The sequence below is a fragment of the Pongo abelii genome, chromosome 10, assembly GCF_028885655.2.
Source record: "Pongo abelii isolate AG06213 chromosome 10, NHGRI_mPonAbe1-v2.0_pri, whole genome shotgun sequence".
NCBI lineage: Eukaryota > Metazoa > Chordata > Mammalia > Primates > Hominidae > Pongo > Pongo abelii.
In genome coordinates this window covers 103123982-103147100 of record NC_071995.2, presented here as the reverse complement: position 1 = coordinate 103147100, position 23119 = coordinate 103123982, and the positions used below count along the sequence as shown (strand labels likewise).

The window sequence follows — 23119 nt, the reverse complement described above, 5'->3', positions numbered from 1 at the left end:
TGGGGGTTAGGTCTTCAACATACGAACTTTAGGGGAACAAAATTAAGCCTGCAGCAAACAAAAATGACAATATCTGTCCTTTGAGGTATAGCACCTGTTAAGTGAAAGTCTTATGACAGATACCAGGGGCTTGATATCCAGGAGAGGTCCCAGGAGGCAGGTATTCTCATCCACAAGTCAGAGGTGAGAGTAGCAAGTACCACACTGTTGCAAGAGGGGCTAAATTATCCACAATCATAACTGCAGAGGTAGGCCTGAGCCCATGAGGGAGTCAAGCAGGCCCCTCTTCCCCACCTCCAGTGGAAAGTTTTTCTGGATGGCAAATTCTTGTGGACTTCTCAGTTCCACGATCCTCAAAACACACCATACATAAAACATCCTACAAACTCTCTATGATTTTGTTGCAGGAAACAACATCTCATATTTTCTTTGTCTTGTTTAAAAAAAAAAAAAAGTTTTGAGGATTAGTCTATGACTTGAGCTCTTCACAGAGACTTCATTTCATAGCACCAAAATAAGAAAAATGTTCACAAAACATATCAAAGAGTGAAGAGAGGCCCTGCAGACTTAATTGGCCCTGTTAGAATGGCCCTGTGCCATTATTTACTGATAGGATTACCAGATGTGAGTGTGGAATTGGTCCCCCAACTTAAAATAACATAACGGATTTTTTTCTAATGTAATTTGAAGCATTTGTTAATATAATAATCCAACACAAACATTACAGCTGATATGGGGAATTGTGGCCAGCAGTCACTTCAACAGTGCCTAAAGGCCTCTGGCCCATTATTAGGTCTAGTCAAAAAACAAAATTAAATATGATGAAGATTAACAAAAATTAAACCAACTGTGTCACATTGATTTTTCATTTGACAGGCATTATAGCACATGTATGGCTTTCCAGAAAATCTGGTGGCTCTAGTGAACCTTCTAATGCAACAATAACTCATCAACACACCTCCCTCCCCCCCGCCACACACACACACACACACACACACACAGAGATTTGGAATAAGAAACCAAACTCAAAGTGGAATGGTGTCAAGAAAAAAATGTTGTGCCTCTCTCCTCACATTTTCTGTTATTTACTTAACAAGGGAATTCAAACCAAAAAAGTACAGAGTATTTTACAAGCCCAGGGCTTAGGAGACTAGGCCACTATTTCTAAAGCCCTTGCTTAAGTCTGCTATCCAAGGCATCAGTGATGACTGAGGCATGGGCCTTATTCCAAGTCTTCACTCCTGGGCACTTCAAGGAACTCCATTCAGGAGTCAGGATGTCATTATCTTCTATAACTTTCTTGATATGGGTCAGCTGAAGATGTGAATTTTAAAGAGCATAGTCAATTAGGAAAAGAGAGCCAGAGAACACCCTAGTAGCCAGATAGTTGGGTTCAAATCCAGGCATAGGCTTCAATTCATTGTGTGATCTTGTATGAGTTCCTTACATTCTCCAAGCCTCAATTTCCTCATCTATAAAATGGGTAAAAATGGAACCTCTTCCTCATAGAGATGTAATGAGAATTAAGTCATGAAAGATGCTTAGAACACTTAATAAGCACTCAATAAATAGTAGTTATCAATTTTTATTAGTACTAATTTATGTATTGGTTACATGAAGTATAAATAATAAAACTACACTGTTTAACCATAATAAGATATTACTTTACACCTATTAGGACTGTGACTATCAAAAAAAATAAAATCAGAAAGTAACAAGTGTTGGCAAGGATGTGGGGAAACTGGAACCCTTGTGTACTGTTGGTAGGAATATAAAATGGCACGACCACTATGGAAAAGAGTGTGATGGGCCCTCAAAAAATTTAAAATAGAATTACCATAAACCTGGCAATCCCACTTCTTTCAATTCTTTCAAAAGAATTGAAAGCAGGATTCCAAAGAGATATTTACACACCTATGTTCACAGCAGCAGTATCCACAACAGCCAAGACACAGGAACAACCCAGATGCCCATCAACTGATGAACAGATAAACAAAATGTGGTGTACACATACAATGAATCATTCAGCCTTAAAAAGGAATCCTGTCACATGCTACAACATGGATGAACTCTGAGGACATTAAGCTAAGCAAAATAAGCCAGTCCCAAAAACAGAAATACTGTATGACTCCACGCATCTGAAGTGTCTCAAGTTGTCAAACTCATAGAAACAGAAAGTAGAACGGTGGTTACTGGAAGCTCAGGGGGTCCGGGAAAATTGGGAGTTGTTGTTTGCTTAATGGGTACAGCATTTCAGTTTTGCAAAACAAAAAAGTTCTGGAGATCTGTTGCACAACAGTATGAATATACTTACCACTGCTGACCTGTACTCTTAAAAAGGATTAAAATGGTAAAGTTTACATTGTGCTTTTTTAACCACAATTTTACATTTTTGGAATTATTTTTAAAAATGTACCCACAAAACAAAACACCCTGAATTGTTTAAGTGTTTTACAAAATGAACTCTAGATGCCTCCAAGTCAATCAGTGAGCCCCTACCCCACCCCACAGTTATTCTGAATTCGTGGTGACTTACAGAGCTCATACGCCTACGACATTGTTCTGAGAAGCGCTGGAACCCATCCTCGGCAGTCAGCTGCTAGCAAGAGGATCAAGATCGGAGAAGTTTTGTGAAGTTAACTTTAAAAGGAATATTCTGACTTAGAACGGATTCTATTTTAATGCTTTGAGACAAAAATCCTTCCCCTGGGAAACTGCCTCCAACTCACTTGTCACATCCTCAGAAGTGGAGACCCTGTTTTTCATTTCTGAGATGTTATCACTGAGACATTCAAATAAGAGCAGTGTTGAAGAACAGTGACATGTGATGTGGTGGCTTTAAGGCAGTGACGGACTATAGACACTAAGAGGCCAAGGCCAGAGGGGTCAGCTCACAAGCTGACAAGTTCCTGCCTTTGCTTCGTGGTGCAGGCTCTGTCTCTCATCTGCACGGCATCTCTTCAGAGGGGATCTCCTTGGAGATTTGGGGAAATCAGCTCAATTTTGTCACCCAGCCTGTAGTCCCAAGTCCTCGTGCCTGTGGATGGGCCAGGAATGTGGCTTCACATACGGACGTCTTGTTAGGCCAGGCATGGTGGCTCACACTGTAATCCCAACACTTTGGGAGGCCAAGGCAGAAGGCTTGCTTGAGCCCAGAAATTCAAGACCAGCCTGGACAATACAGTGAGATCTTAAAGGATTACCCGGGCATGGTGGTGTGCGTGTTTAGTCCCAGCTACTTGGGAGGCTGGGGTGGGAAGATCACTTGAGCCCAAGAGATGGAGGCTGCAGTGAGCCAAGATGGTGCCACTGCACTTCAGCCTGGGTGACAGAGCGAGACCCAGTCTCAAAAAACAAAACTGAACACCTTGTTGCTGCACATGTGATACCACAGGGAGCATCACGCCCACTGATGAAATGCATCCGAAGGGACGGCCCTCCATAAACCGTAATGTGTCTTTCTACATCCAAGTCTCTCTTTTCTTTCCATGCCTACTAGGGTGAGTCACTTTGGGCATTCGCCTGAGCCAGAGTTGAGGGAAGGGTAGGGACAGCAAGGAAGGAAGCTTTGATGGAACGCCTCAGGCCTTCAAACTCTCCCTCCATTTCCCACTTCTGAGGCATTTGACACATATTCGCATACACTATTTCCACCCCTCTCACCAGGACACGTCCAAAGCCACTGGATTAGAAGCCAGAAAGTGTACTTTATTCACCAACGAACCCCCAGCACCTGGCACCTCATAGGTGCTCTGTTAAGGGAATGACAGGTGTGCTTCAAGAACACCTATGTCTATTAAAGAGCAAATTAAGTAGCCCAAGGCCTACCTGGTTCCAGGGCAAAAACATTCTCTTCCACATCCATCATCTGATGAGAAAGCAATAAACATCTTGCCACATTACTGGATACCCGCTCCAAGGTAAACACTAGGATCAGCGGCTCCTGCCTGAATGTGAATGGCTGAGGCCATCTGCATTGCTTGCAAACCACTGAGCCATCGTACACCATTTCCATTAATTTTATTTCGCTTTCCGATCTTTTTTTGGTCAAAAACATCTGACCTAACTGAGAGCAGGAAACACAGTTATAGGTAAGTAGGCACTTACTAATTTCCACTTCATTTTCCTCAGTTACATCCTGGATTCTTTTCTTTTTTTTTTTTTTTTGAGACTGAGTCTTGCTCTGTCGCCCAGGCTGGAGTGCAGTGGCGTGATCTCGGCTCACTGCAACCTCCACCTCCCGGGATCAAGCAATTCTCCTGCCTCAGCCTCCTGAGTAGCTGGGATTACAGGTGCCTGCCACCATACCAGCTAATTTTTGTATTTTTTAGTAGAGGCAGGGTTTCACCATGTTGGTCAGGCTGGTCTCAAACTGCTGACCTCGTGATCTGCCCGCCTCAGTCTCCCAAAATGCTAGGATCACAGGCGTGAGCCACCACACCCGGACACATCCTGGATTCTTATTACTAAAGCCTTAATCAGCTCAACTGATGTCATGTCCCATGGTAGTATCTTCAAACTGTATCTTGTTCCAGACACACAGATCAATAGCCAAAAGCGTAATCTTAAAAAGGGATCCCATTCTTTACTTGCAATTTCCAAAGGGCATTAAAAGGGATTTATTCATTCATTTAGTCAACAATAATATTTACTAAGATTTTACTTTAGAGCAGGCAGGCACTGGGGTATGTGCCAGAGACACATAGTGAAGGGCCCAAAGACAAAAGTTCTGGCCTCAGGAACTTCTATTCTGGTTGAGGGAAATGGATGATAACAAGGAAAAAGAAGAAAGAAGCTAATTTTCAGAGAGTGATACATGCCTTTAAAATAAATAAAACACTTTGGGAGATGGAGGCGGGCAGATCACGAGGTCAGGAGATCGAGACCATCCTGGCTAACACGGTGAAACCCCATCTCTACTAAAAATACAAAAAATTAGCTGGGTGTGGTGGTGGGTGCCCATAGTCCCAGCTACTTGGGAGGCTAAGGCAGGAGAACGGCATGAAGCTGGGAGGTGGAGCTTGCAGTGAGCAGAGATTGCGCCACTGCACTCCAGCCTGGGTGACAGAGCGAGACTCCATCTCTAAATAAATAAACAAATAAATAAATAAATAAATAAATAAATAAAACAGAGTGACATGATAAGAGGAGATTCTTTGGATTGGTTGGTCAGAAGAGGTGTCTCCAAGGAGATAATATATGAGCTAAGACTGACTGATGGAAATCACACAGCCTTTGGGAAGAACAGCAGGTGCAAATGACCTGAGGCAGTTTTAGAGACAGGAGGAGGATCCACATGGCTGGAGCACAGCAAGTGAGGCTGCAGGTGGTAGAGGGCAGGTCACAATGTTGAGCAAGGATTCAGTCTTGAAGAGTCTTGTGGGCCCCAGTGAGTGGTGGGAATTTCAACCCAAGTGCAATGGGAAATGCTGGAGTGTTTTAAGAAGGGTACTGGCCGAGTATGGTAGCTCATGCCGTAATTCCAACACTTTGGGAGGAGGAGACAGGAGGATCACTTGAGGCCAGGAGTTTGAGACCAGCCTGGGAACATAGCAAGACACTGTCTCTATTGAAAAAAATTTTCTTTTTTCAATTAGCCAGATGTGGTGGCACAAACCTGTAGTCCTAGCTACTAGGGAAGCAGAGGCAGGAGGATCACTTGAGCCTGGGAGTTCAAGGCTGCTGTGAGCCAAGATCATACCACTGCACTCCAGCCTGGGCAACAGAGCCAGATCCCAATAATACTAAAAAAAAAAAGAAGAAGAAGAAGAAGAAACTAAGGTAAAGTGATTCTTGTTTCTGAAAATCTCATTCAGACTGCTACATAAAGAATAGATCATGGGGGGCACAGGGAGATAACTTTTATTATATAGATTTTACTTATACACTCTTGCTAAATTCTCCTGTCCATCCCACCCCCGGTCACTCTCAGAAAACTCCAGATCAAATGAGATGAGTATGGTGAATTGGGCTGGCAATTAGAGGATACTCTCCAATGGTGATGAAGGGAGATGTCTGGGGGAAATCCAGCAGGATGTTGATTTAGTATGTACACAGTGAGAGGATACTTGCAGAGAACCTAGAATCTTCTCTGAATGTGACGGGCCCTCAGAGATAATTGTTAACAGATGAGTGGATGATTAAATACACTTTCTCCAGTAGGCTAGATATTAAGACGAAGATCAAAAAAAGCCCGAGACCTCCCCTGCCACCCAGCACAGCACCTGTTCCACAGCAGGGGCTCTGAAGTTGGAGAGAGAGAAGTGAAATGTGAGCAAAATGACAGGCTATGCCAAAGATCGCCCTGTGTTTTTCTCTTTGAAGGATGGTCAATATTTTATTATTTCTCAAATCTTAGAGTTCTGAAAATGGTTCAAGAATAAACACTCCTGAGATCGAAATGTTGTCTCTTTAGATCTGCCACACATACTAAAACGTGCCACGCTGACTTTTTTTTAAATGTCAGTTCTGGTGAAGAATCCATCCTCCCTTTTCAAAGGGTGAAAAAAGCCCACTTTCCACTTCTCAAATTCCTCTGACCAATGTTCAGCAAAAGCAGGTTCAAGACTTAACACGGAATAAAAATGCAGCATCAACTCCAATCTCTCTCTTGCTTTTGTTGAACTTTTCAAGAAAGGAAATCATTGTGCTTGTACCTTGATCTGGGAATGGTGTAAGCTCAGGGCAAATGCTGACATGGTGAAGTTTTCTGATAAACTCATATTGCCTACAACTTCCCTTAAAACACTTCGGCACCAACTGCGTGACACAGTACGTGTCCATTTTAATATTGGCGCAGTTGGGTAATACCTGAGAACCTTAAACAGGAAACACACATGCCAGGGGTGATTCATATTTGAAAGACCGTATCAGAGCCCACTTCCATTGGCAGCCTAAGAGCACGTCTGCCATCTTTATCTCCTATACACACCAGAGGGTGGGAAAGTTAGTATAACAAATGAGGGCTGTTCAAGATGTGTGATTTGGCTAGTCTTGCCCTGCTTTTCCTCAACCAGCTAGGCCAGGACACACATCTTCAGAGTACACTGGCCCAGAGAGCCACCTGGTCTGTGCACAGACATTTTCAAAGGATTCTGTTGCCTAATCCAACTAGAAAGCTGAATGCTGCCCCAGAACTTTCTCATCTGTCATGGGAGAAATTTCCATGCAAAGAGAGCCTCAGAGGACAAACAATCTGAACTTCATCAGGCTCCAAGTAGAAGCTGCATGAATGTTTGTGTGCCTGCTTGCTGAAAAATGTATCTGAGGTAGAATCTGGTCTGAGGCTTGCTTTCATCCTACTAGTCCCATGATCTTGAGAATATATGGAGAGATCAATGGCCCTCAGCTCCCTCAAAATACTGGAGGCCACAGGCCTCTGCCAAAATCAGCCAGTGATGGTTGTTATAGATTGAATTGTGTCCTCCCCTCCCCCAAATTCATGTTCAAGGATAGGGTATTCCAGCCGGGCGCATTGGCTCATGCCTATAATCCCAGCACTTTGGGAGGCCGAGGTGGGTGGATCACGAGGTCAAGAGATTGAGACCATCCTGGCCAACTCTCTACTAAAAATACAAAAATTAGCTGGGCGTGGTGGTGCGCGCCTGTAGTCCCAGCTACTTGGGAGGCTGAGGCCAGAGAATCGCTTGAACCCAGGAGGGGGAGGTTGCAGTGAGCTGAGATTGTGCCACTGCACTCCAGCCTGGCGATAGAGTGAGACTCCATCTCAAAAAAAAAAAAAAAAAAAAAAAAAGATAGGGTATTCCTACCCCCCCAAGGACCTTAAAATGTTACTATATTTGGAAACAGGGCCTTTAAAGAGGTAATTAAGTCAAAACGGTAGATGGACCCTAATCCAATCTGACTGGTGTCCTTGTAAGAAGAAGAAATTAGGGCTGGGCGCAGTGGCTCACACCTGTAATCCCAGCACTTGGGGAGGCCCAGGCAGGCAGATCACCTGAGGTCAGGAGTCCGAGACTAGCATGGCCAACACGGTGAAACCCCGTCTCTACTAAAAATACAAAAATTAGCTGGGCATGGTGGCGGACGCATGTAATCCCAGCCACTTGGGAGGCTGAGGCCGGAGAATCGCTTGAACTTGGGAGGCGGAGGTTGCAGTGAGCCAATATCATGCCATTGCACTCCGGCCTGGGCAACAAGAGCAAAACTCCATCTCAAGAAAAAAAAAAGAGGAAGAAGAAGAAATTAGGACACAGAAAGAGACACCAGGGAGGCGCACAGAGGAAAAAGACCATGTGAGGATGTGAGGACACAGTGAGAAGGTGGCCATCAAGCCAAGAAGAGAGGCCTCACGAGGAACCAACCTACCAACATCTTGATCTTGGACTTCCAGCCTCCAGAACTGCGAGCCACCCAGTTTGCAGTACTTTGTTATAGCAGCCCTAGCAAACTAACACAACGGTGAACAACCAAACAGGCTTGGTATGTGTATAGAGACACACACACACATACACACACACACGCACATACACGCACACATACATACACGCATACACACACATACACACACACGCACATACACACACGCATACACACACATACACACAGATACACACATATACTCATACACATGCATACACACATACATGCATATACACACATACACATACACACACGGATACACATACACACACGCATACACATACACGCATACACACGCATACACACACATACATACACGCATACACACACATACACACACATACATACACACATACACACACGCATACACACATATGCATACACACACAAACTTGCATACACATACACGCACACATACACATACACACATAAACACACACGCATACACACACACGCATACACATACACACACGTATGCATACATACACATGCATACACATAAACACACACATATGCATACACACATACATACATGCACACATACACACAGATACACACATAGACACTCATACACATGCATACACATGCATATACATACACATGCATATACATACATACACACAGATACACACGCACACATACACACACGCATGCACACATACACACGCATACACATACACACACACACATGCATACACACACACAGACCTCTCTACTCTCAGGCTCCCCAAGGAGCTTTGCAGGTGGAGCACATCCTCACCCTCCACAGCACCTCCACCTGCACCTGCCATCTTGGGCAGCAACGTCTTTCTCCTTCCTTTGAACATGGTTCCCATGTGCAAAGCCAATTCTCAGAAGCCCTGGGCCCCTGACAGGCTAGCTTAATTAAAAAGAAAAAAAAAAATCATCCAAATAAAAAAATTAGTTCTAATGTTTGTTTTTGAAAAATTTGCCAGGATTTTAAAGCAGGCGTGGTGGCATGCACCAATAGTCCCAGCTACTTGGGAGGCTAAGGCAGGGGGATTGCTTGAGCCCAGGAGTTCGAGGCTGCAGTGAGCTATGATTGTGTCACTGCACTCCAGCCTGGAAAACATAGTAAGACTCTGTCTCAAAAAATAAAAATAAAAATAAATCTTCTAATAGATGTACGAAGTGGTATCTCCTTGTGGAAAAAAAAATAGAGAAAAAAAAAGAAAAATGTACCAGTATTTTAACCACGCAAGGAGACATGCAAGAGAATACAAATAATTAAATGATACACAACTCTATGTTCACCCAGAAAGCTCCATTTTGTTTAAAAAAAAATAATAATACGTACATACTGTTTTGTATGCATTTTTACAGGATTCTTAAAGGAGCCAGCACTCTAAGTTCAGCTGGTGAGCTCGGATAAATATCTTTACCTCTCCAAGCCCAACTTCCTCATCGGTAAAATAAGGACAATGAAAACATCTCTAAAGTTGTATTAAACAAGACAATGCCAGGAGCAGTGTCTCATGCCTGTAATACTAACACTTTGGGAGGTTGAGGCGGGAGCATCGCTTGAGCTCAGGAATTCAAGACCAGCCTGGGCAACATAGTGAGACCTTGTCTCTACAAAAAGTTTAAAAATTAAGCAGGTGTGGTGGCATGTGCCTGTAGTCCCAGCTACTTGGGAGGCTGAGATGGGAGGATCGCTTAAGCCCAAGAAGTTAAGGCTGCAGTGAGCTATGATCATGCCACTGCACTCCTGCCTGGAAGACAGTGAGACCCTGTCTCAAGAAAAACAAAACAAAAAAAGAAAAACCAAGATATTGTTTCTAAAGCACCTGGCATAGAACGTATCAGGCACTCAAGAAGAGACAGTCATTATTGTGAGTCTAGTAATGTTGATAACGGGGTTATTACAAGGAAGAATTCTTGACAGTCACGGGATGGAAAGAAGGCTATTTTTAGGCAGACAGAAACTATAATCTGGCAAGCCTGTGTTCTTCATTTATAAAGTCTACTGTATCAACCAAAGGATTCACCAAAAACCAAGACAGGACTTTAAAATATCTCATACCAGAAATATGCTTTGCTTTGGTATATTCCTAACTCTATCTGGATATGCCTCTTTATAAAAGCCTTGCGCTGTTGGATTGCTCAATTGGACTATTATGTATTTGTGTAACAAAGGGTAGAAGCCTAGTATGCCCCCCGTTTGTTTTAAACATGCTCTTCCCTCAGAAATCATGTTCAGCTGCAATGGGAGTAGGGCAGGAGCCCCGAATTTGGGTCTTCCTACTCTCAGGGAAGTTCTTTTCCCCTCCAGTTGGCTCAGGGGCTGTTTCCAACTCTGAAATTCCATCATTCCATGATTCGGTTTGTCCCAGGGAGCGGCCCTGGCAATGAGGCTTTCGTGTGTGGTCATTAAATACTCACCATGGTGAAGCCTGACTGGAAAGTTCCAGAAACACACCCTTCTAGACAATCTCATCATCCAGACGTACCAGAAAACGCAGCCCACATCTGTCAAACTCTCTCATGCATGCATGGGCTGTGAAGCCCAGGATTAAGTTCTGGCTGGTGAACCCCACAGTCCAGCCACACTGTGTCACCAACAGGCAAGAAGTCAGACCCCCAAACAGCTGAAGTCATCATTTCTGAAAGCTGAGAGCACCCCGCTGCATTCCCCGATTCCTATCCAAACAGCCATTCAACAGAGTGGCCCTCTCGTCTAATATTCATTTCTGTGTCATTGAAAAAAAAAAATCACACTGACTTTAAAACACTTTTTCCCCGTGGATGTGAAGTGAAGCAGGAAGACTGCTCGCGACTGGTATACATCTGCTGGAGAACACAGACTAATGATCATATTTTCCCTAAAGAGAAAAATTTAAAGGTCAAGCAAGAATGACTAGCAGCATGCACTGGAAGTAACCCAGCAAAGTGAAATTCACAGCGCAGGCAGCCCCAAAGCCCAGGCAGGGAAGGCTGGGAGGGGAAGGAAGACGAAGATGGGCACACACACACAGGCACACACATACACACATGCCCACACACACACGCACACAGAATGGTGCGATGACTTATGCTCCAGCTTTTAACCAAGCAGGCCGTGCAAAGGCCCAATTCACCTTAGATCACCCTGCCACCTAACAATGGTGCATCAGTAATTACAACCCAAGGGGCCCTGAAGGGAGGAGGGAGGTGGGTCAGCAGGAAGTCTTGTGGTAGGAGGTCTGTTCGGTTTCCACCGTTTCCATTTGCAGCTCAAGCACTCATGATAAGCCCCGCTGATTACAGATGTGTTGTGGTTATGAATGTTAAAGTTGCTTTGGGCTTGAATTCAAGGCTCTCCACGACCAACTCCTAAGCCTGGCAATGTCAGGGAACATAGACAGGTGCCCGAGTCAGTCTACCTTCTGCAGAGAAAGTCTAAACCGATTGTTTCTGCCGTTGTCACAACTGCACTGACACTGAACAACCCTGAAGTTGGGGCTGGGTGTCAGATGGCCAGTTCACCCTCTGCGGTGAGCAGAAGGCCAGAAACAGGGAGGTTCCCAAAGGCCGTGGATCCTTCTTAAGACCTGCAGCTCCTCCGAGCCCTGCTCCCTGCAGCTGTGGCCCTCCTGACATGGGGTTGCATACCACTCTTCTTGCCCACTGTGTACTTTCTAAGATCAAATACAAAGTCTCTGGAGGTGCCCCTGTATATTCTCCGCTGGAATCATTTACTGTCGTGCCTTCGTGTTCCCGATTTTTTAGAAGAGTCAGTCTTCCAGAGATGTGTTTCTCAAAGCAAGGTCGGGGAACCCCCTGCAGCAGAATCGCCTCAGGATGTGTCTGTTAAATAGATTCCCAGGCCCCACGGCTGCATTTTGAGTGAGACTCAGGTGATTTCTAAGCACATGAACCTCTGAGGCCCGCTGTCCTGGAGCAGCAATTCCAAAAAATATTTCCAAGGGTGTTCCAAATTTCTTGGGTAAGTTTTAAAGACATTCATTTCTGGACCCCACAGCCTACTAGAGCCTGCCCCTACCTCCCTAATTCTGAAATAGACAGTCCAGAGAATTTAACTCCCCAGACGGCACCTGTGTGTGTAAGCCCCTGACATTCGGGCCACGTTTCCCAAGGCAAGGAGGCCTCACTCCCATCCCACCCTTTTCCAACAACCCCCGCATCCTTCATGTCTTAGCTTCAGCATGGCTTGCTCAGGAGAGAGCCTTCTGTGACCACTACCGCCGTCCCACCTGCCAACATTCATTAGGTTTCCTTGCTATGTGCTCTCTTGACACCCTGTCCTCTTTTGTATAACTTACCGCCATTGTTACTAAATAGGTACCTGTTTAATTGTTTAATATCTGATCCTCCACTAGGGTGATAACAATCATACATATGTATCACTGACCACTTACAATGTCCCTGGGCTGTGCCAAACACTTACCCTGCATTAGCTCATTAAATGTAGACCTCACCATAACCCTGCAAGGTAGACACTCCTGTATACCCATTTTATAGATGAGAACATTGTAAGTTTGCCAGGTCTGCCTTGTCACCTCCGTATCTCAGGTCTGAATAGCATCTGCACAGGGTAGGTGCTCAGTAACTATTTAATCAATAAATGAAGTGGTACCTCTCCAGTCCCCAAAAAAGATTCTGTGGTTGTGTAAGTTTAAGAAATTCTGGATTAACTGGGGTTCTTAATGGCAGGACTTCCCAGAGCACTGAGTATGTTAATGTGATCGTGAATCGTCACGATGGGGCTGTCCCATTTGTGATCTCAAGCCAAGGATGCCTGTTCCCAGGAACCTGCACACAGCTCTCCAAGCCCAGTCTCTCCCTCCTTGGCAATGACCCACTGAAAGATGACTTGTCTCTGTCGCCCACTCCAGTCACTAACCAGGAGAGGAACCATTAGGAAATGGGTCACTCTGGCCATGATGCCATCTAATCTCATTCCATCTTATGCCAATTCCCAACAATGGCAAAAAGAAGATCTAGATGCAGGTGACTATGTAGCAGTAGAAACAGCAGACCTTGGCAGACAGTAGTAGAAACAAACAGAGACTGTAGAGTCAAACAGGCCCAGGTTCAGATCCTCCCTGACCCCAGCAGCAGACCCTCTACTTGCAGAAGAAGCTACAGAGCCTACGTCCCCACCTTTGCCTCCAGCCTCCTCCACCAGGCCAGCTTCATCAGCAGGTAAGAAGAGCCACAGTCCTCCCCGACCCCAGGCCTCTCCTGGGTCATTCATCTACTCATCTGTTCCTTTCAGTCACCCAGTGAACAAACTCACTAAGGGAGCGTACTGAGGAACAAGTACACGTGGAGCTTGTGGAGCAGAATACTGAAGAAGAGACATAAAACAAACTCAGGTACTCCTTACTCTCCAAAAGCAGGAACCAAAGAGATGCAGGTAACATTGGGGAGTTTGTATCTGAACTCTCTTCTCTTATTATCCAAAATCTGCAGGCTGAATGAATCACATCCTGAGGGATTGCTGCATGGACAAACGAAGTGCAATGAAAAAAAGTCAAAGTGCATGGGGAGGCCGGGCACGGTGGCTCACGCCTATAATCCCAGCACTTTGGGAGGCCGAGGCAGGTCGATCACCTGAGGTCAGGAGTTCGAGACCAGCTTGGCCAACATGGCAAAATCCTGTCTCTACTAAAAATACAAAAATTAGCCGGTCATGGTGGCCGGCACCTGTAATCCCAGCTACTCGAGAGGCTGAGGCAGGATAATTTCTTGAACCCAGGAAGCAGAGGTTGCAGTAAGCTGAGATCACGTCACTGCACTCCAGTCTGGACGACAGAGCGAGACTCCGTCTCAACAAAAAACAACCAAATGCATGGGGAGAGACTGTAACCAAGGGACCTGCCTTCAGGAACTGGGATGTGAAGGGTGTGGAGAATGGATGGGGTGTGAAGGGTGAGCATGTGAGGATGCAGGAGTCCAGTTTTGGAGATATTGCACCAGGAGGCATGTGGGTATCAATGAACTACATGAAAGGATGTCCAAGTTGTTCTTAAGTTGGGCCAAGGTTAGAAACCTTGAATCTGTGGTGACCTGAATCAGCATTGTTTCAGACAGGATGACTTTCTCCCATGCTGACTCTGGGCCAAGTCTATGAGAACCACCATCTGTTCCAAAAAGTATGCAGAGACTTCAGACATGAAGCCACTAAAAGACAGAAAAAGTGAGGACATTTTTAAGACATTAAAGTCTTAAGCAGAGGGATGCACAGACTCTGGAGTGAGTTGGGCCCGAGTGGAAATCTGCAACCTTGGGTAAGTGGAATGAGTTCTCTGAGGTGCTGTCTTTGTCCATAATATGAAGGTAACATGTACCTCATGAGGTCGTTGTGAGAATTTGAGGCAATGTGTGTGAAGTTCCGGGCACACACTAGATCCTCCGTAATTGTCAGCTCTTATTACAACAACTCCTACCTTGCTCAAAGGACCAAAATCTTGTCTCATCGATCTAAGCAAGCAGAACCACGTTGGAGTTCTGTAAGCCTTTCCTCTGTGGGAAAAGTCAAAATGACACTGAGGGTGGGGAAAGGGAAGGGAGGCAGTGGCCACTTGGTCTAGGAAAGTGGTGAGCCCACTTACCTAAAAAATTAAGCAATGTGGATGTAAAGGATGTGCCTAAACTTAAAAGAAGTAAACACCAGCTGCCCATTTGACAGGGCCTCCTTTCATTTTTTTTTGGGGGGGGGGCTCCCTGTTTGATGTGGCTCTGGGGCACAGCTGGCCCCAGGTGGCAGAGCAGCCTCCACTGCCTCGTAAATACCCAGGGCTACCCCAGATGACACACCGTCTTCAGCAAAGAGAAGGGATGGGGGAAGGCAAAAGGGAGGCAGAAGGTAGTGAGGAATAGGAAAAAAAAAAGAGCCATACATTCTTTATATCAGCAACGATCTATCCAAAAATAAAACCAAGAAAACAATCCTGGGGAGGCTGAGGTGGGTGGATCACTTGAGGTCAGGAGTTTGAAACCAGCCTGGCCAATATGGTGAAACCCTGTCTCTACCAAAAAAAAAAAAAAAAAAAAATACAATAAAATTAGCCAGGCATTGTGGCGGGTTCCTGTAATCCCAGCTACTCGGGAGCCTGAGGCAGGAGAATTGCTTGAACATGGGAGGTGGAGGCTACAGTGAGACAAGATCGTACGATTGCACTCCAGCCTGAGCAACAAGAACAAAACTTCAAAAAAAAAAAATGCAAGAGAAAGGAAGGAAAAGAGGGAGGGAGAGAGGGAGGGAGGGAGAGAGGGAGGGAGGGAAGGAGGGAGGGAGGGAGGGAGGAAGGAAGGAAGGAAGGAAGGAAGGAAGGGAAGGAAGGAAGGAAGGAAAGGAAGGAAGGAAGGAAATGAAGGAAGGAAGGAAGGAAGGAAAGGAAGGAAACAGTCCTATTTGCAATAACATCAAAAAGATATTCTTTTTTCATGTCATAGATGAGTAACTATTCTGTTCACTTGGATGAGACATTTAGGTATCAGAAACCCCAAAGCCCTTTCCAAAAATGCCTTCCCTTTCTTGGCCAATCTTTGCCGTATCTGATATCATTGCCCCCCATCGACGTGTGAGAGAATCCATGACCACTCCCTACAGAAGGAAGCCACCAGCTGGAACAGTGGGCTCAGGTGACTGCAGCCAGGTTTCGTTTTTGAAACCATTTCTTTCAGTGGCTTAAAAAACCTGGGCCAAATTCTAAAAATTGTAAAGTATGACAGTAGATTTTTTTTTTTAAGTGATAACTTATTCCAGCGCACCCAACTGGGAAGGCCAATATGAGGAAGCAACATTAAACGAGACCTGAAGGAAAAGCACGCCAAACATAGGGAATGGCAAGTGCAAAATTCGTGACGTGGCAAGAGCTTGGTGCTCATAAGGCACTGAAAGAAGGCAGAGTGGCGCAAGTCCAGCTGGGCAGGGGAACAAGGAAGTGGGACCAGGCAGGCCTCAGTGAGGTGGGACCTTGAAGTCAGGCTAAGGATTTGGGTTTCTCTTCTGGGTGCAATGAGAAGTCATGAAACGCTGTACCTTTGCAGTGTTACAGCAGAGCAGAAAGGCAGCTCTCTTCCCATTTCATAGCTGGAAAGTATGGCACAGAGAGGTTAAGTGACCTCTGCTGAGTCACATCCCGGCACAGGGGTGAAGCTAAGAAGCCACATCCCCTGACTCCAACTGGAAAGAATCCCTACAGAGTCAAGGCAAGAAATGTGTTTCTTCAGACTGCAGTATTTTCCCAGGACTGCTATAACAAGTGCCACAAACCTGGTGGCTTAATACAATAGAAATGTATTCCTTCCTGGTTCTGGAGACCACAAGTCCAAAATCAAGATGTTGGCAGGCCCATGCCCTCTCTGAGGCCTCTAGAGAAGGATCCTTTCTTGTTTCTTCCAGCTTCTGGTGGCTCCTGGCATTCCTTGGCTCGTGGCAGCATCAATCCAGTCTCTGCCTCCATTATCACACGGTCTTATGTGTGTTTCTGTGTCTCTTCTCCTCTTATAATAAGGACACTAGTCATATTGGATTAAGGGCACACTGTCCTCTAATATGACTTCATCTTTTTTTTTTTTTTTTTTGAGATGGAGTCTTGCTCTGTAGCCCAGGCTGGGGTGCAGTGGCACGATCTCGGCTCACTGCAACCTCCGCCTCCCAGGTTCATGCGATTCTCCTGCCTCAGCCTCCTGAGTAGCAGAGATTACAGGCACCCGCCACCACACCCAGCTAATTTTTTATATTTTTTAGTAGAGACGGGGTTTCACCATCTTGGCCAGGCTGGTCTCAAACTCCTGACCTTGTGATCCACCCGCCTCAGCCTCCCAAAGTGCTGGGATTACAGGCAGGAGCCACTGCACCCGGCTGACTTCATCTTAACTAACTATATCTGCAATGCCCCTATTTCCAAGTCAAGTCACATTCTGAGGTTCCAGGAAGGACAAGAATTTGGGGGGGACACTATCAACTCAGTGCACTGACTAAGCAGATGTTTATGAAAGATAGGCCTGAATTCAACAGGGGCTCACAGCACTGACCAACTAAAGTATAGAACTTTTTGCAGCAGAACTCCTGGTTGACCCCCAATATCCATTCTGTCTTCCTTTAGAATAAAGAAAACACAAGTTTAGCACATGACCACACAGAACAAACACTACCTTTCCCAGCCTCCCCTGCAGACATAAATGGCTGGAGCTAAGTGAGATTTAAGCAAAAGTGATGGATCCAAGGGGAATGCCCTCCGCTGGACCTCTCTCCCTCTTCCCACTGGCAGGAAGGCAGACATGGTGGTGAGCCATCTTCAACAAGTGGCGTGCTTACATGAGAAAAATATGTCCTGTGGCTTCTTCAAGCCATAGGAACACATTTGTCTTCTAGCAACAGGAGGTAAACAGAATCAAAAGTTCATGCGGCCATTTTCAGTCCAAATAGGTTTTCCTAGTGGCAAAAAACTTCCAAGCATACTACCTACTACCTACTACCTAAGAGTGCAAGACTTTTTAAAATCTAATTATATATTTTTTACCTCTTGCCTCTCTTGGTTCTGTTATTCATCAGAAAAACAAGATCTGATGCCTATCTTGGATAAGAGCATCTCCGGTTTTCTTTCTCTCACTCCCAGCCTTACTCTCAAACTGGGCATGTGATCCCAGCCACACGTATGAGATTTACTCACTCAACACATTTTTATTGAACACTTGCTGTAAGACAGGCACCTTTCTAGGAGCTGGGGATGACAGTAAACAAAATATAAAAATCCCTGCCCTTAAGAACTTTACATTCCAGGACTTTTGTGGAAACTGCTGGAAAAAAGAAGTACTCTCTCTTTCTACTGGGACTGCTGAAAGGCTGGGATGGAGGCTGGAACTGCAGGCAGCCATCTTGCCACCATGAGGAGACAGACACAGCATGAACAATCACATCCTAGGGTGCTTGGTCTCTGCCACACTGAGTTTGGCTCAGTTCCCTGAGCCAAAAAAAAGCGGGGGGGGGGCACTTCTTTTTTTTTGCTTAAACCAATTTGAATTGGGTTGGGAAAGGAAGGAGTTGCATCCAATTCCTACCTATACATTAAGAGTCTCTCAGAAAGATATCTGAGGCAAGTTTGGAAATGCCAAGTAAAGACAGGTGACTCTTTTGAAAATGGCTTTTCCTTGGACATGCCTTGGAAATGCACTGTTTAAAGGCTCCCTCCATGTTGTCATTTCCAGTTTTAAAAACCTCCTTTTCAATAACCCCCTAGAATGAAGGCACCAGTTCACTGCCGCTCCCACTATGCGTTAAGAACCAAACCATGTCATCACATCCCCCAAATGACCAGAGACTAGACGGTTCCAGTCACCTCCTGAAGCTCTTGAAATTGCCTGCCACTGCTGCTGATGGCCACAGGGAACACCACCTTTATTTCCCAAACGGCTAAATCCCACAGGTTTTCCTCAAGGTAGTGACTGTGTCCCAACATTTCTGATAATTGCTTTCCTTCCCAGGCAAGCACCTCCATGTTCTGGGGCTCCGTGAATACTCAGCTGTTAACAGGAACAGCCTGAACTAGACTTACAGATAACCGAAGCTAATTGACCACATCCTACTTAACAGGAAACCTAATAGACAGCTATTTTAGACTTATTCTCACTTCCCCTCATCCGCTTCCACCTCGGCACTCTGTTGCTGGGAAGTCAGGGTGTACATAAAAGGGACTATGGGGAAGGGGTCAGTGGAGACTCCAGAATTCAGATATAAAAAGGCTTAGGGACGTGGACCTGGTGGAAGAGAGGTGCTGGCACTGCATTCACGTGGCAAACATCACATTTTTACTTACAGTGTATTTTGGGGTCATCTGGTATGGGCTAGTGGAAATCATTTTTTTAATGTTTAAGAAAAGAAAATAATAAAATTAAAATATACCCAGGCCTTCCTTCTGGAGATATAAGTAACAGAAATATTACACAGGAAGCTCCATCTGCCGTGTGTGTGTGTGTGTGTAACGATCAGCAATGTCTTTCACTTTTGCAAGAGGAAAGATACAGTTTGAGTTATGGGTTTGCTTTGGTTTTTCTCTCCCTGTCTCCCACCCCCACTTCCTTTTAGGGGGGTTGTTTCCCAAACTTGAGAGCCCCATGAACACACAACTCCCTGGAGAGGCTTCATTCTCAGGGTGCTGCCAGCCATCACCCTTCTTAGAGTCATAGGAGACATGTGAAGAGCTCTGAGACCTTCTCACTAAATGAACTTCCTCATAACTGAATTCCTTTCTCCCATCAGTTGAGGACCATTGAGTGCACAATGCCTCCTAGAGCTATCATTGTGTCTTTCCAACTGCAGAGCAGTTGTTCATTTTCCTTTCAGCTCAAGGATCGTTCCTCGTCTTGGTCCATTTGGACTGCTATATCAAAATATCCTGCACTAGGTGGCTTGTAAACTACAGAAATTTATTGCTCAAACAATTCTGGAGGCTGGAAAGTCCAAGATCGAGGCACTGGCAGATTTGGTGTCTGGAAAGGCCCCACTTCCTGGTTCTCACTGTGTCCTCCCATGGCACAAGAGGTGAGGGTCTCTCTGGGGTCTCTTTTATAAGGGCACTAATCCCATTCATGAGGGCTCCCTCATGACCTAATCACGTCCCAAAGACCACCACCTTCTAAGAGCCTCATATTGGGGATTAGGTTTCAACCCATGAATTAGGGAAAGACGCAGCATTCAGACAATAGGGTTTCTCCATATGTTTTTCCTTCTAAATCACAAAAAGAAATTTTTCTTGCAGATGCCAGCCCACACTTTGCAGAGAGAAATTTTATTAGAGCACTTTGAGTCAGATGAGCCAGGGCATCCAAGCTACACTAACTATTAGCTGGGTTACTTTAAGTTAATTACAAAACTTCTCTGAGTCCCACCTAAAAATGAGGATGAGGCCAGTCCTCCTTGCCAGGCTGTGGAGAAGACTAAATAATTTAACACCTGTAATGGGTACCTAGTGAGTGGCAGTGAAAATGTATCTTTTCATTGAATTTGAATCCTAAGGATGTTCTATTATAGGACTCTTGGACAGGCACTGAGGATGTGGAGGTGGCTTTACAGCAAGCTACTTGTCCATTCATGAATCCCCCTATCCCTGGAAGCCCATTAATAACATACTTTGTGACATCTGAAGAAAGTTCTGTTCTCTTCCCAGATATCAACTGAAACCTCTCCTTACCTTCCTTGGCTCATTCATTCAGACATGCAAGCATGTATGCAACAAACATTTATTTTATTACAAGTCTGTCATATGCCATGCCAGGGACTGGGGACACAGTTTGTGGCCTCCAAAAGCCTATGGTCTAGTGTGGACCAAAAACTCAATGAAAGCATGAATGTTGAGATAGAGGAAGGCTCCATCAGGAATCTGGATGACAGCTTAATCAAAGGAGCTGGGATATAGTAAGACGGACATTTTCACACACTGCTGGTTGGAGCATCAATAGATACAATCTTCTAGAAAATAATTTGGCTACACTTACCAAGAGCCTTCAAAGGTTTATAACCTGTGAATTGCCCCTCTGAAATTTTATTTGAAAGAGACATTAAGAAACTCAGACAAAAGTTTAGTTCACAAAAAAAAAAATCATGGCATTTTTTTAAAAGGGAAAATCTTTTCCAAAAATGTTCAACAAAGGAGAATGGCAAAATGAAAATACGTCGATCTGATGGAATATTACAGTGTTGTCAGAGAAAACTGAATGACATGAGAAAATGTCCATGATTCGGTGCTACATGGCAAAAGCAAAATACACTATAATATAAGCCTGATGATTTCATCTTTGTAAATATATATACACATATATATTACATATTTTACATATATGTGTATATATTATTATATATGTGTAAAATATATGTATATATTATATCACATATGTGTATATATTACATATATTACATATATGTGTAATATATGCTATTATATATAACATATATGTAATATTGTTTTTGTATGTATTTGTTATAATTTTTATAATTATAATTCTATTTATTTATATATTTATTATACTACACTATATTATTATTTATATTTATTTATATATAATTATAATTTATACTTATATAACTACATATATGTAATTATATATTACAAGTATTACATATATGTATATATTATAATATATTTATTTGTAAATATATATTATATACATTTATAATAATACATTAGGGATAACTTTTTAAAATATATCTTTGTAACTATATTATATATATAATATAAGGGACCTACTTCTAAAAAAAAGTCATATATATATATGGGACCTACTTTCAAAAAAATTCATCCCTAATCCCTGCCACCCAGGAAAAATCTCTTGACCTTCTGGTCTATTTTTCCATGGATATATATATAAATATATATATATATATATGCATATATATGGCAGGGATTGGGGTGACTTTTTTTGGAAGTAAGTCCCTTTTTTTCAAAATTCTCTGTAATACACTTGAATTAATTTCATAATCACAAATATATATATATATAAAAAATACTGTTTTACTCTGAGGCATCATAGGATAGGGGAGGGAGATGATGGTGAAGGAGACAGTGGGGCCACCAACCTTGCCCCTTGATAAATTTTATGCCAAGAACGTGAGCTCTATTAAGATAGGGATCATTGTCTGTTGTGTCCCCCACTGTTTCCCTAGCACAGGAACAGTCTTGGCACAAACAGTAGCCATTCAACAAATGCTTGTTAAATAACTGAACAAATGACCAGAGCCCAGCTCAAATGTTCCTTCCTCTGTCAAGTTCCCTGACCTCCCCTAAACTAATTACTCTTTTTTTTTTCCTAGCCACCCATAGCCATTATTATAAAGCATTACAGCTAATAATTATGGGTCTGTCACCACTTGCTAAATTGCAAGTTATTTGTAGGTAGGAACTAAGTCTTATTTAGATTTGTCTCTTTGGTCAGATAAATATTTGGTCAATAAATGTTTGAGTGCTGGATGGAGGGGTGGACAGATGTCAGACAGTTCATACTGCATGAACAGTAATTATTAATTTTAATTATGATTTAACCGTCATGTAAATGTGTATTGATTCTGAGAACTGCTAATAGCATCAGATCTGAGTTGGGAAGAGACCTTAGAAATAGTCTAAGTAGTCAACTGCAAAATTGTTGGTTTCAGCCCTGAAATACTTTATTCTAACAAAATTTTACTCAGAACCCCAAAATATGAAACAGATAAGCAAGGAGCCACTCTGATGGGGGTGGGTTTACTGGGACCCCCAGCCCCCTCCAAGGACCTTCCCCCATGCTTGGGCTTAGAGGAGAAGTTTGAAAACTGCCAACATCTACATTTGTTAGTAACACATGTGGGGTCCCCAAAGGGGGTAGAAGAACCAGGACAAGAACCCAAGATCCCTGATGCCCCACCCAGTGCCCACCCAATGCCCTTTCTACTTTGTTGGAGTTTTATAACAGATTGAACACTCAGCAATGACCTCTGTGTTCCTAATCCATTCCTTGTTTATTTCCCATGAAAATAAAAAAGGAATGTTGCTGTGACTTTCCAATGACAACATCCTGCACATCCCTCAAATCTCATTTGCAGGAAGTCACTTACTATCAGCCCTAGATTTATTTTTAAAAATCTCATTTTGCTTTTACAGGCACAGGAAACAAAGTCAGCATAAGCCTTGAAAGAATTCCCTGCAGAGTCCCAAGAAAGAGCCCTGAGCCGCTTCCCTCCTGAATGCAATGGATTATCCTAAAGTGAGCAAGGCCACTATTCCGAGTTAATATT

The 23119-nt window shown here is 43.9% G+C and overlaps 1 protein-coding gene and 1 long non-coding RNA gene across 3 annotated transcripts in view; both read right to left on the bottom strand.

The window, feature by feature from the left end:
* Window positions 1–23119, bottom strand: part of CHST11 (carbohydrate sulfotransferase 11) — a 306478-nt gene that overhangs the window by 265930 nt on the left and 17429 nt on the right. The window lies entirely within an intron of this gene.
* On the bottom strand, window positions 443–21219 carry LOC134759532 (uncharacterized). Its single transcript, XR_010135823.1, has 2 exons — window positions 17215–21219; window positions 443–14052 (listed from the first exon to the last, which is right to left on the bottom strand). It is a non-coding gene; the product is annotated as an uncharacterized LOC134759532 (long non-coding RNA).